The sequence below is a fragment of the Oncorhynchus clarkii genome, unplaced genomic scaffold (assembly GCF_045791955.1).
Source record: "Oncorhynchus clarkii lewisi isolate Uvic-CL-2024 unplaced genomic scaffold, UVic_Ocla_1.0 unplaced_contig_5057_pilon_pilon, whole genome shotgun sequence".
In the NCBI taxonomy this organism is placed as follows: domain Eukaryota; kingdom Metazoa; phylum Chordata; class Actinopteri; order Salmoniformes; family Salmonidae; genus Oncorhynchus; species Oncorhynchus clarkii.
Genome location: NW_027260863.1, coordinates 261,130 through 273,133, shown reverse-complemented (window position 1 = coordinate 273,133; position 12,004 = coordinate 261,130).

Below are 12,004 nucleotides of genomic sequence, written 5' to 3'. Positions count from 1 at the left end.
TTGGGCCGGCAGGTAACCTAGTGGTTAAGAGTGTTGGGCAAGTAATCAGAGAGTTTGGGCCGGCAGGTAACCTAGTGGTTAAGAGCGTTGGGCAAGTAATCAGAGAGTTTGGGCCGGCAGGTAACCTAGTGGTTAAGAGTGTTGGGCAAGTAATGAGAGAGTTTGGGCAGAGAGTTTGGGCCGGCAGGTAACCTAGTGGTTAAGAGTGTTGGGCAAGTAATCAGAGAGTTTGGGCCGGCAGGTAACCTAGTGGTTAAGAGCGTTGGGCAAGTAATCAGAGAGTTTGGGCCGGCAGGTAACCTAGTGGTTAAGAGCATTGGGCAAGTAATCAGAGAGTTTGGGCCGGCAGGTAACCTATCGGTTAAGAGCGTTGGGCAAGTAACTAAAATGTCGCTGGTTCGAATCCCCAAGCCAACTAGGTGAAAAATATGTCTGCTGTTACCTTGAGCAAGGCACTTAATCCTAATTGGTCCTGTAAGGCACTCTGGATAAGAGTGTCTGCTAAATGACTGACATGTAAATGTAGTTTATCTGGCAATTAGTTAACTGTGTTGTGTCATGATGGATGCTGTCCAGGGATGTGATAAGCCCATACAATCACATAGAGGAAAGGCTGGGCATTATAAAGAAGTAACAACTGTTATTGTCAACTCACTCCTTCAAAGGTCAATGGAAATACACCATCTCTATAGAACCCCATTCAGGATCCACGAGAATGTTCACAGCCACTCAATCTCTCTCTCTCTCTCTCTCTCTCTCTCTCTCTCTCTTTCTCTCTCTCTCTCTCTCTCTCTCTCTCTCTCTCTCTCTGTCTCTCTCACAAATCACATTTTATTGGTCACATACACATGGTTAGGATATGCTAATGCCAGTCTAGCGAAATGCCATGGGCCAATGATTTGAGTCTGTATGTAGGCAGCAGCCTCTCTGTGTTAGTGATGGCGGTTTAACAGTCTGATGCCCTTGAGATAGAAGCTGTTTTTCAGTCTCTCGGTCCCAGCTTTGCTGCACCTGTACTGACCTCGCCTTCTGGATGGTAGCGGGGTGAACAGGCAGTGGCTCGGGTCGTTGTTGTCCTTGATGATCTTTTTGACCTTCCTGTTACATCGGGTGCTGCAGGTGTCCTGGAGAGCAGGTAATTTGCCCCCGGTGACGTGTTATGTGGTTGATGGCGGTGGAGTTACCTCCATACCAGGAGGCAATAAAGCCCTGCAAGATGCTCTCAATTGTACATTTGTAAAAGTTTGTGAGGTTTTAAGGTGACAAGCCACATTTCTTCAGCCTCCTGAGGTTGAAGAGGCGCTGTTGAGAGTTTTTTTTCCTGACACCACACTCCGAGTGCCCTCACCTCCTCCCTGTAGGCTATCTCGTTGTTGTTGGTAATCAAGCGCACTACTTTTGTGTCGTCTGCAAACTTGATGATTGAGTTGGGGGAGTGCATGGCCACGCAGTCATGGATGAACAGGGAGTACAGGAGGGGGCTGAGCATTAACCCTTGTGAGGCCCCAGTGTTGAGGATCAGCGAAGTGGAGATGTTGTTTCCTACCTTCACCACCTGGGGGAGCTCTGTCAGAAACTACAGGACCCAATTGCACAGGGCGGGGTTGAGACCCAGGGCCGTAAGCTTAATGATGAGCTTTGAGGGCACTATGGTGTTGAATGCTGAGCTGTAGTCAATGAACAGCATTCTTACATAGGTTCGTCTAGTGGTACGCCTAGTGGTTAGAGCGCTGGACTAGTAACCAAAAGCTTGCAAGATTGAATCCCCGAGCTGACAAGGTACAAATCTGTCGTTCTGCCCCTGAACAAGGCAGTTACCCACTGTTCCTAGACCAGTTAACCCACTGTTCCTAGACCAGTTAACCCACTGTTCCTAGACCAGTTAACCCACTGTTCCTAGACCAGTTACCCACTGTTCCTAGACCAGTTACCCACTGTTCCTAGACCAGTTACCCACTGTTCCTAGACCAGTTACCCACTGTTCCTAGACCAGTTACCCCACTGTTCCTAGACCAGTTAACCCACTGTTCCTAGACCAGTTACCCACTGTTCCTAGACCAGTTAACCCACTGTTCCTAGACCAGTTAACCCACTGTTCCTAGACCAGTTAACCCACTGTTCCTAGACCAGTTAACCCACTGTTCCTAGACCAGTTAACCCACTGTTCCTAGACCAGTTAACCCACTGTTCCTAGACCAGTTAACCCACTGTTCCTAGACCAGTTAACCCACTGTTCCTAGACCAGTTACCCACTGTTCCTAGACCAGTTACCCACTGTTCCTAGACCAGTTACCCACTGTTCCTAGACCAGTTACCCACTGTTCCTAGACCAGTTACCCCACTGTTCCTAGACCAGTTAACCCACTGTTCCTAGACCAGTTAACCCACTGTTCCTAGACCAGTTACCCACTGTTCCTAGACCAGTTAACCCACTGTTCCTAGACCAGTTAACCCACTGTTCCTAGACCAGTTACCCACTATTCCTAGACCAGTTACCCACTATTCCTAGACCAGTTAACCCACTGTTCCTAGACCAGTTACCCACTGTTCCTAGACCAGTTAACCCACTGTTCCTAGACCAGTTAACCCACTGTTCCTAGACCAGTTACCCACTGTTCCTAGACCAGTTAACCCACTGTTCCTAGACCAGTTAACCCACTGTTCCTAGACCAGTTAACCCACTGTTCCTAGACCAGTTAACCCACTGTTCCTAGACCAGTTAACCCACTGTTCCTAGACCAGTTAACCCACTGTTCCTAGACCAGTTACCCACTGTTCCTAGACCAGTTACCCACTGTTCCTAGACCAGTTACCCACTGTTCCTAGACCAGTTACCCACTGTTCCTAGACCAGTTAACCCACTGTTCCTAGACCAGTTAACCCACTGTTCCTAGACCAGTTAACCCACTGTTCCTAGACCAGTTACCCCACTGTTCCTAGACCAGTAACCCACTGTTCCTAGACCAGTTAACCCACTGTTCCTAGACCAGTTAACCCACTGTTCCTAGACCAGTTACCCCACTGTTCCTAGACCAGTAACCCACTGTTCCTAGACCAGTTAACCCACTGTTCCTAGACCAGTTAACCCACTGTTCCTAGACCAGTTAACCCACTGTTCCTAGACCAGTTACCCACTGTTCCTAGACCAGTTACCCCACTGTTCCTAGACCAGTTAACCCACTGTTCCTAGACCAGTTAACCCACTGTTCCTAGACCAGTTAACCCACTGTTCCTAGACCAGTTAACCCACTGTTCCTAGACCAGTTAACCCACTGTTCCTAGACCAGTTAACCCACTGTTCCTAGACCAGTTAACCCACTGTTCCTAGACCAGTTAACCCACTGTTCCTAGACCAGTTACCCACTGTTCCTAGACCAGTTACCCCACTGTTCCTAGACCAGTTAACCCACTGTTCCTAGACCAGTTAACCCACTGTTCCTAGACCAGTTAACCCACTGTTCCTAGACCAGTTAACCCACTGTTCCTAGACCAGTTACCCCACTGTTCCTAGACCAGTTAACCCACTGTTCCTAGACCAGTTAACCCACTGTTCCTAGACCAGTTAACCCACTGTTCCTAGACCAGTTACCCCACTGTTCCTAGACCAGTTAACCCACTGTTCCTAGACCAGTTACCCCACTGTTCCTAGACCAGTTAACCCACTGTTCCTAGACCAGTTAACCCACTGTTCCTAGACCAGTTACCCACTGTTCCTAGACCAGTTACCCACTGTTCCTAGACCAGTTACCCCACTGTTCCTAGACCAGTTACCCCACTGTTCCTAGACCAGTTACCCCACTGTTCCTAGACCAGTTAACCCACTGTTCCTAGACCAGTTACCCACTGTTCCTAGACCAGTTACCCACTGTTCCTAGACCAGTTAACCCACTGTTCCTAGACCAGTTAACCCACTGTTCCTAGACCAGTTAACCCACTGTTCCTAGACCAGTTAACCCACTGTTCCTAGACCAGTTAACCCACTGTTCCTAGACCAGTTAACCCACTGTTCCTAGACCAGTTAACCCACTGTTCCTAGACCAGTTAACCCACTGTTCCTAGACCAGTTACCCACTGTTCCTAGACCAGTTACCCACTGTTCCTAGACCAGTTAACCCACTGTTCCTAGACCAGTTAACCCACTGTTCCTAGACCAGTTAACCCACTGTTCCTAGACCAGTTAACCCACTGTTCCTAGACCAGTTACCCCACTGTTCCTAGACCAGTTACCCACTGTTCCTAGACCAGTTACCCCACTGTTCCTAGACCAGTTAACCCACTGTTCCTAGACCAGTTAACCCACTGTTCCTAGACCAGTTAACCCACTGTTCCTAGACCAGTTAACCCACTGTTCCTAGACCAGTTAACCCACTGTTCCTAGACCAGTTACCCACTGTTCCTAGACCAGTTAACCCACTGTTCCTAGACCAGTTAACCCACTGTCCCTAGACCAGTTAACCCACTGTTCCTAGACCAGTTACCCACTGTTCCTAGACCAGTTAACCCACTGTTCCTAGACCAGTTACCCACTGTTCCTAGACCAGTTACCCACTGTTCCTAGACCAGTTAACCCACTGTTCCTAGACCAGTTACCCACTGTTCCTAGACCAGTTAACCCACTGTTCCTAGACCAGTTAACCCACTGTTCCTAGACCAGTTAACCCACTGTTCCTAGACCAGTTAACCCACTGTTCCTAGACCAGTTACCCCACTGTTCCTAGACCAGTTAACCCACTGTTCCTAGACCAGTTAACCCACTGTTCCTAGACCAGTTAACCCACTGTTCCTAGACCAGTTAACCCACTGTTCCTAGACCAGTTAACCCACTGTTCCTAGACCAGTTACCCACTGTTCCTAGACCAGTTAACCCACTGTTCCTAGACCAGTTACCCACTGTTCCTAGACCAGTTAACCCACTGTTCCTAGACCAGTTACCCACTGTTCCTAGACCAGTTAACCCACTGTTCCTAGACCAGTTAACCCACTGTTCCTAGACCAGTTAACCCACTGTTCCTAGACCAGTTACCCACTGTTCCTAGACCAGTTAACCCACTGTTCCTAGACCAGTTACCCACTGTTCCTAGACCAGTTACCCACTGTTCCTAGACCAGTTAACCCACTGTTCCTAGACCAGTTACCCACTGTTCCTAGACCAGTTAACCCACTGTTCCTAGACCAGTTAACCCACTGTTCCTAGACCAGTTAACCCACTGTTCCTAGACCAGTTAACCCACTGTTCCTAGACCAGTTACCCCACTGTTCCTAGACCAGTTAACCCACTGTTCCTAGACCAGTTAACCCACTGTTCCTAGACCAGTTAACCCACTGTTCCTAGACCAGTTAACCCACTGTTCCTAGACCAGTTAACCCACTGTTCCTAGACCAGTTACCCACTGTTCCTGGTTAAATGAAGGTCAGATTAAACATGAATACGTTGTGCAGTGTGATGGTGATGTCATCGTCTGTGGACCTGCTGAGGCGGTAGGCAAACTGAAGTGGGTCTTGGGTGGAGGTGATATGATCCTCTCAAAGCACGTCATGGTAACAGAAGTGAGTGCTATGGGGTGATAGTCATTTAGTTCAGTTGTCTTTGCCTTGTTTGGTACAGGAACAATGGTGGCCATCTTGAAGCATGTGGGGACAGCAGACTGGGATAGAGTCGTGGTCAGATTTGCCGAAGGGAGGGCGGGGGAGGGCCTTGTATGCATCGTGGAAGTTAGAGTAGCAGTGGTCCAGTGTATTGCCCGCGCGGGTGCTACAGTCAATGTGCTGGTAGAATTTAGGTAGCCTTGTTCTCAAATCAGCTTTGTTAAAATCCCCAGCTACAATAAAGGCCGCCTCAGGATATATGGTTTCCAGTTTACATAGAGTCCAGGAAGTTCCTTGAGGGCCGTTGAGGTATCTGCTTGGGGGGGATATACACGGCTGTGACTGTCTCTCTCTCTCTCTGTCTGTCTCTCTCTCTCTCTCTGTCTGTCTCTCTCTCTCTCTCTCTACCATATGTGATGGCTCCACCACCCAATCTTTCTTCTAGAGGGTCTCTGATTGTGACATGGAGCCAGTTGACGAGATGACCACTACACAACCACTTATAAGCATTATATGAACACCCTTCTGTGTACCTAGGTGTTGAAGTCTCCCTTAACTTCCAAATTGCCTTAATCATAAGGTGTTACCTCCAATATAATCACACTACCTTTACACAAACTGCCTCCACTCACACCCTGCCCTTCACATTTGTGGTTGTATTGATCTATCTCCCATTGATCCAGACATATCTGTGGTTGCAGCCCCATACACTTCCTTTATTAGTGAGGCAGCACTAATAGCAGTTTGTAGTGCTGACATCACGTTTCACGCCCATTACCTCACTACCCATTACCTATGGGTCACGGTGGAACAGAGCCCCATGCTGTCCTTGACCTCACAGTCAGACAGCTCTAACGGCATAATGGCTGTCCTTGACCTCACAGTCAGAGTGCTCAGAGTGCTCAGAGTAATGACTGTTATTCACCTCAGATGAGGGAGGGTATGGAGGGAGGGAGGGAGGGATATGGGTTGTCAGAGTGAGTGAGTTCATGAGAAAGTGGGATGGAAGGGAAGGAAGAGAAAGAGAGGGGAGGGAGAGAAAGAGGGAGGGAGAGAGAGAAAGAGATGAGAGAGAGAGTGAAAGGAGGGGTGGGAGATAGAAATGGAGTGGAGGGAGAGAGAAAGGGAGTGGAGGGAGAGAGAAAGGGAGTGGAGGGAGAGAGAAAGGGAGTGGAGGGAGAGAGAAAGGGAGTGGAGGGAGAGAGAAAGGGAGTGGAGAGAGAAAGGGAGAGGAGGGGAGGGAAATGGAGGGTAGGGAGAGAGAAAGGGAGGGAGAGAGAAAGGGAGGGAGAGAGAAAGGGAGTGGAGGGAGAGAGAAAGGGGGGAGAGAGAAAGGGAGGGAGAGAGAAAGGGAGTGGAGGGAGAGAGAAAGGGATTGGAGGGGAGAGAGAAAGGGAGTGGAGGGTAGATAGAAAGGGAGGGAGAGAGAAAGGGAGTGGAGGGGAGAGAGAAAGGAAGGGAGGGAGAGAGAAAGGGAGTGGAGGGAGAGAGAAAGGAAGGGAGGGAGAGAGAAAGGGAGTGGAGGGAGAGAGAAAGGGAGGGGAGGGGAGGGGAGAGAGAAAGGGAGTGGAGAGAAGAGAGAAAAGGAGTGGAGGGGAGAGAAAATGAGGGGAGGGGAGAGAGAAAGGGAGTGGAGGGGAGAGAGAAAAGGAGTGGAGGGAGAGAGAAAATGAGGGCAGCTAGAGCTTCTGTCTGGACTGTGTCAAGAGAGTCAAGAGAGAGAGGAGTGAGAAAGGAGAGGAAGAGAGCGCACGGTTTCCGCACAAATCCACCAGCCACTCCTCTCCTATTTTGTCCCAGAAGCCTCATCTTTTCTCCCAAAGGCCTCCTGGAGGAGCCTCACATAGGGGGGCACCCATCAAAATCAGTGATAAACTCCATGAAGATGAATCACTGCTCTCTGAGAACCCAACGATGTGTGTCTCCCTGAACAAAGGGGGGAGGGAGAGAGGGAAGTAAGGGAGGTAGGGGGAGGGTTGTCATGAGGGGGAGGTAGGAGGTTGTATCTCCCCGGGAGAAGGAGGTAGGGGGTGTGTGGAGCTGTGAGGTACCTGCGGGATGGGACAAGGTAGGTGGTAAATAACATTTACATAGAGAGATTTAGAGGAAGGAGAGAGAGGAGGAGGGGGTAAGACATGGGCATTTTTTAAATGATTAACTCCTGTGTCCTCTCTCCTCCTTTTGAAAAAAATCAAAGGTAATCGAGGAGAGGCGTCGAGGAGAAGAAACATGAACTAAGATGAGCTTGGATGACCTGGAAACCACTTATCAATTTCTGGGTCACGGAGGAGAGAGGACGGAGGAGAGAGGACGAAGGAGAGAGGACGAAGGAGAGAGGCCGGAGGAGAGCGGACGGAGGAGAGCGGACGGAGGAGAGAGGCCGGAGGAGAGCGGACGGAGGAGAGAGGCCGGAGGAGAGAGGCCGGAGGAGAGAGGCCGGAGGAGAGAGGCCGGAGGAGAGAGGACGAAGGAGAGAGGACAAATGAGAGAGAGCGGAGGAAAGAGGACGAAGGAGAGAGGACGGAGGAGAAAGGACGGAGGAGAGAGGACAAAGGAGCAAGGACAAAGGAGAGAGAGCGGAGGAAAGAGGACAAAGGAGAGAGAGCGGAGGAGAGAGAGCGGAGGAGAGAGGACGAAGGAGAGAGGACGGAGGAAAGATGACGGAGGAAAGATGACGGAGGAGAGAGGACGGAGGAGAGAGGATGGAGGAAAGATGACGGAGGAGAGAGGAGAGGGGACAGAGGAAAGACTTTTGCCCTAATGAGAAGAGCAGCAGGAGGGTATAAGATAAGGAAGCAGCCTTAGCTTAATGTGTAGGTCAAGGTAGGTGCTGCTACTTGTTCCCTAAGCCAGATCTAATTTGAAACCAAAATACCTGTGAAACTACATCATACTGTATCAAACCATATACTGCTACAACACAGTAACAGGCTCATCTCTTAGACTGGAGAATGCAGCTAACCCTGTAAAGCTGTTGGTGAAAAAACTATTCAATCTAACTTGTTCTCTCCCTCTCTCGCTCTCTCTCTCTCTCTCTCTCTCTCTCTCTCTCTCTCTCTCTCTCTCTCTCTCTCTCTCTCACACACACACACACACGCACACACGTCAGAGTGATGAGACTATATGTGGAGAGGAAGTGGTGTTCTTAATGGCACCCTACCTCCTATGGGTAGTACACCATAAAGGGAACAGGGTTCCATTTGGAAAACAGTGGGAGATTTGGCTGGGCGTCTAGGAGTCTGACTGTGCCTTTGTGAAGGGATGAGTGTGTGCGAGAGAGACACACACAGTGTTTAAGACACACACACGCTGTTGTTCCTCTCACCTGTGGTTATTAGAGAGGCTATGTGAAGCCCTGGGGAGTGTGTGTGTGTGTGTGAGAGAGAGGGAGAGAGATGTCTCCCTGGGTGATGACAGCTGCAGTCTCACAAGTCTCACAACTTAAATCTCCCTTCCTCTCTACCACTACCAGCCTCTGTACAAAGGCCCTGGTCATGGTGCTGATATAGTATGGTGCTGATATAGTATGGCTCTGGTCATGGTGCTGATATAGTATGGTGCTGATAAAGTATGGTGCTGATATAGTATGGCCCTGATCATGGTGCTGATATAGTATGGCCCTGATCATGGTGGTGATAAAGTATGGCCCTGGTCATGGTACTGATATAGTATGGCCCTGGTCATGGTGCTGATATAGTATGGCCCTGGTCATGGTGGTGATATAGTATGGTGCTGATATAGTATGGCCCTGATCATGGTGCTGATATAGTATGGCCCTGATCATGGTGGTGATAAAGTATGGCCCTGGTCATGGTACTGATATAGTATGGCCCTGGTCATGGTGCTGATATAGTATGGCCCTGGTCATGGTGGTGATATAGTATGGTGCTGATATAGTATGGCCCTGGTCATGGTACTGATATAGTATGGCCCTGGTCATGGTGCTGATATAGTATGGTGCTGATATAGTATGGCCCTGGTCATGGTACTGATATAGTATGGCCCTGGTCATGGTGCTGATATAGTATGGTGCTGATATAGTATGGCCCTGGTCATGGTACTGATATAGTATGGCCCTGGTCATGGTACTGATATAGTATGACCCTGGTCATGGTGCTGATATAGTATGGTGCTGATATAGTATGGCCCTGGTCATGGTACTGATATAGTATGGCCCTGGTCATGGTACTGATATAGTATGGTGCTGATATAGTATGGCCCTGATCATGGTGCTGATATAGTATGGTGCTGATATAGTATGGCCCTGGTCATGGTGCTGATAAAGTATGGCCCTGGTCATGGTACTGATATAGTATGGTGCTGATATAGTATGGCCCTGGTCATGGTGGTGATATAGTATGGTGCTGATATAGTATGGCCCTGGTCATGGTACTGATATAGTATGGCCCTGGTCATGGTGCTGATATAGTACGGCCCTGGTCATGGTACTGATATAGTATGGTGCTGATATAGTATGGCCCTGGTCATGGTACTGATATAGTATGGCCCTGGTCATGGTACTGATATATTATGGTGCTGATATAGTATGGCCCTGGTCATGGTACTGATATAGTATGGTGCTGATATAGTATGGCCCTGGTCATGGTACTGATATAGTATGGCCCTGGTCATGGTACTGATATATTATGGTGCTGATATAGTATGGCCCTGGTCATGGTACTGATATAGTATGGTGCTGATATAGTATGGCCCTGGTCATGGTACTGATATAGTATGGCCCTGGTCATGGTGCTGATATAGTATGGCCCTGGTCATGGTACTGATATAGTATGGTGCTGATATAGTATGGCCCTGGTCATGGTGCTGATATAGTATGACCCTGGTCATGGTACTGATATAGTATGGTGCTGATATAGTATGGCCCTGGTCATGGTACTGATATAGTATGGCCCTGGTCATGGTGCTTATATAGTATGGCCCTGGTCATGGTACTGATATAGTATGGTGCTGATATAGTATGGCCCTGGTCATGGTGCTGATATAGTATGGCCCTGGTCATGGTACTGATAAAGTATGGCCCTGGTCATGGTGCTGATATAGTATGGTGCTGATATAGTATGGCCCTGGTCATGGTGGTGATATAGTATGGTGCTGATATAGTATGGTGCTGATATAGTATGGCCCTGGTCATGGTACTGATATAGTATGGTGCCGATATAGTATGGTGCTGATATAGTATGGCCCTGGTCATGGTGCTGATATAGTATGACCCTGGTCATAGTGCTGATATAGTATGACCCTGGTCATGGTACTGATATAGTTTGGCCCTTGTCATGGAACTGATATAGTATGGTGCTGATATAGTATGACCCTGGTCATGGTACTGATATAGTATGGTGCTGATATAGTATGACCCTGGTCATGGTACCGATATAGTATGGTGCTGATATAGTATGACCCTGGTCATGGTACTGATATAGTATGGTGCTGATATAGTATGGCCCTGGTCAGGGTACTGATATAGTATGGTGCTGATATAGTATGGCCCTGGTCATGGTGCTGATATAGTTTGGCCCTGGTCATCATGCTGATATAGTATGGTGCTGATATAGTATGGCCCTGTTCATGGTGCTGATATATTATGGTACTGATATAGTATGGCCCTGGTCATGGTGCTGATATAGTATGGCCCTGGTCATGGTGCTGATATAGTATGGTGCTGATATAGTATGGCCCTGTTCATGGTGCTGATATAGTATGGTACTGATATAGTATGACCCTGGTCATGGTGCTGATATAGTATGGCTCTGGTCATGGTGCTGATATAGTATGGTACTGATATTGTATGGCCCTGGTCATGGTACTGATATAGTATGGCCCTGGTCATGGTGCTGATATAGTATGGTGCTGATATAGTATGGCCCTGGTCATGGTGCTGATATAGTATGGTGCTGATATAGTATGGCTCTGGTCATGGTGCTGATATAGTATGGTGCTGATATAGTATGGCCCTGGTCATGGTACTGATAAAGTATGGCCCTGGTCATGGTGCTGATATAGTATGGCCCTGGTCATGGTGCTGTTATAGTATGGTGCTGATATAGTATGGCCCTGATCATGGTGCTGATATAGTATGGTGCTGATATAGTATGGTGCTGATATAGTATGGCCCTGATCAGAAAGAGAAGGCGTAAGAGAAGGAATGTAGGAAATGTATTACTATAGACAGTTTGTTTGAAGACACCCTGCTGACTCTGTACTCCAAACCTTTAATCATTATTCTGGGATCATGAGTCTGTTTCTGTTTTCAACTCAAAGTCGGCACCGATCCAACTCCACATCATCATACATATTCATCTCTGAAGATAAAACAATGAGAAGTGTGTGTGCGTGATGAAGCGCTGAAAACTGTCATTCACTTTCTCTCCAAGTGTATTTGGTTTCTGACTCCATCAAT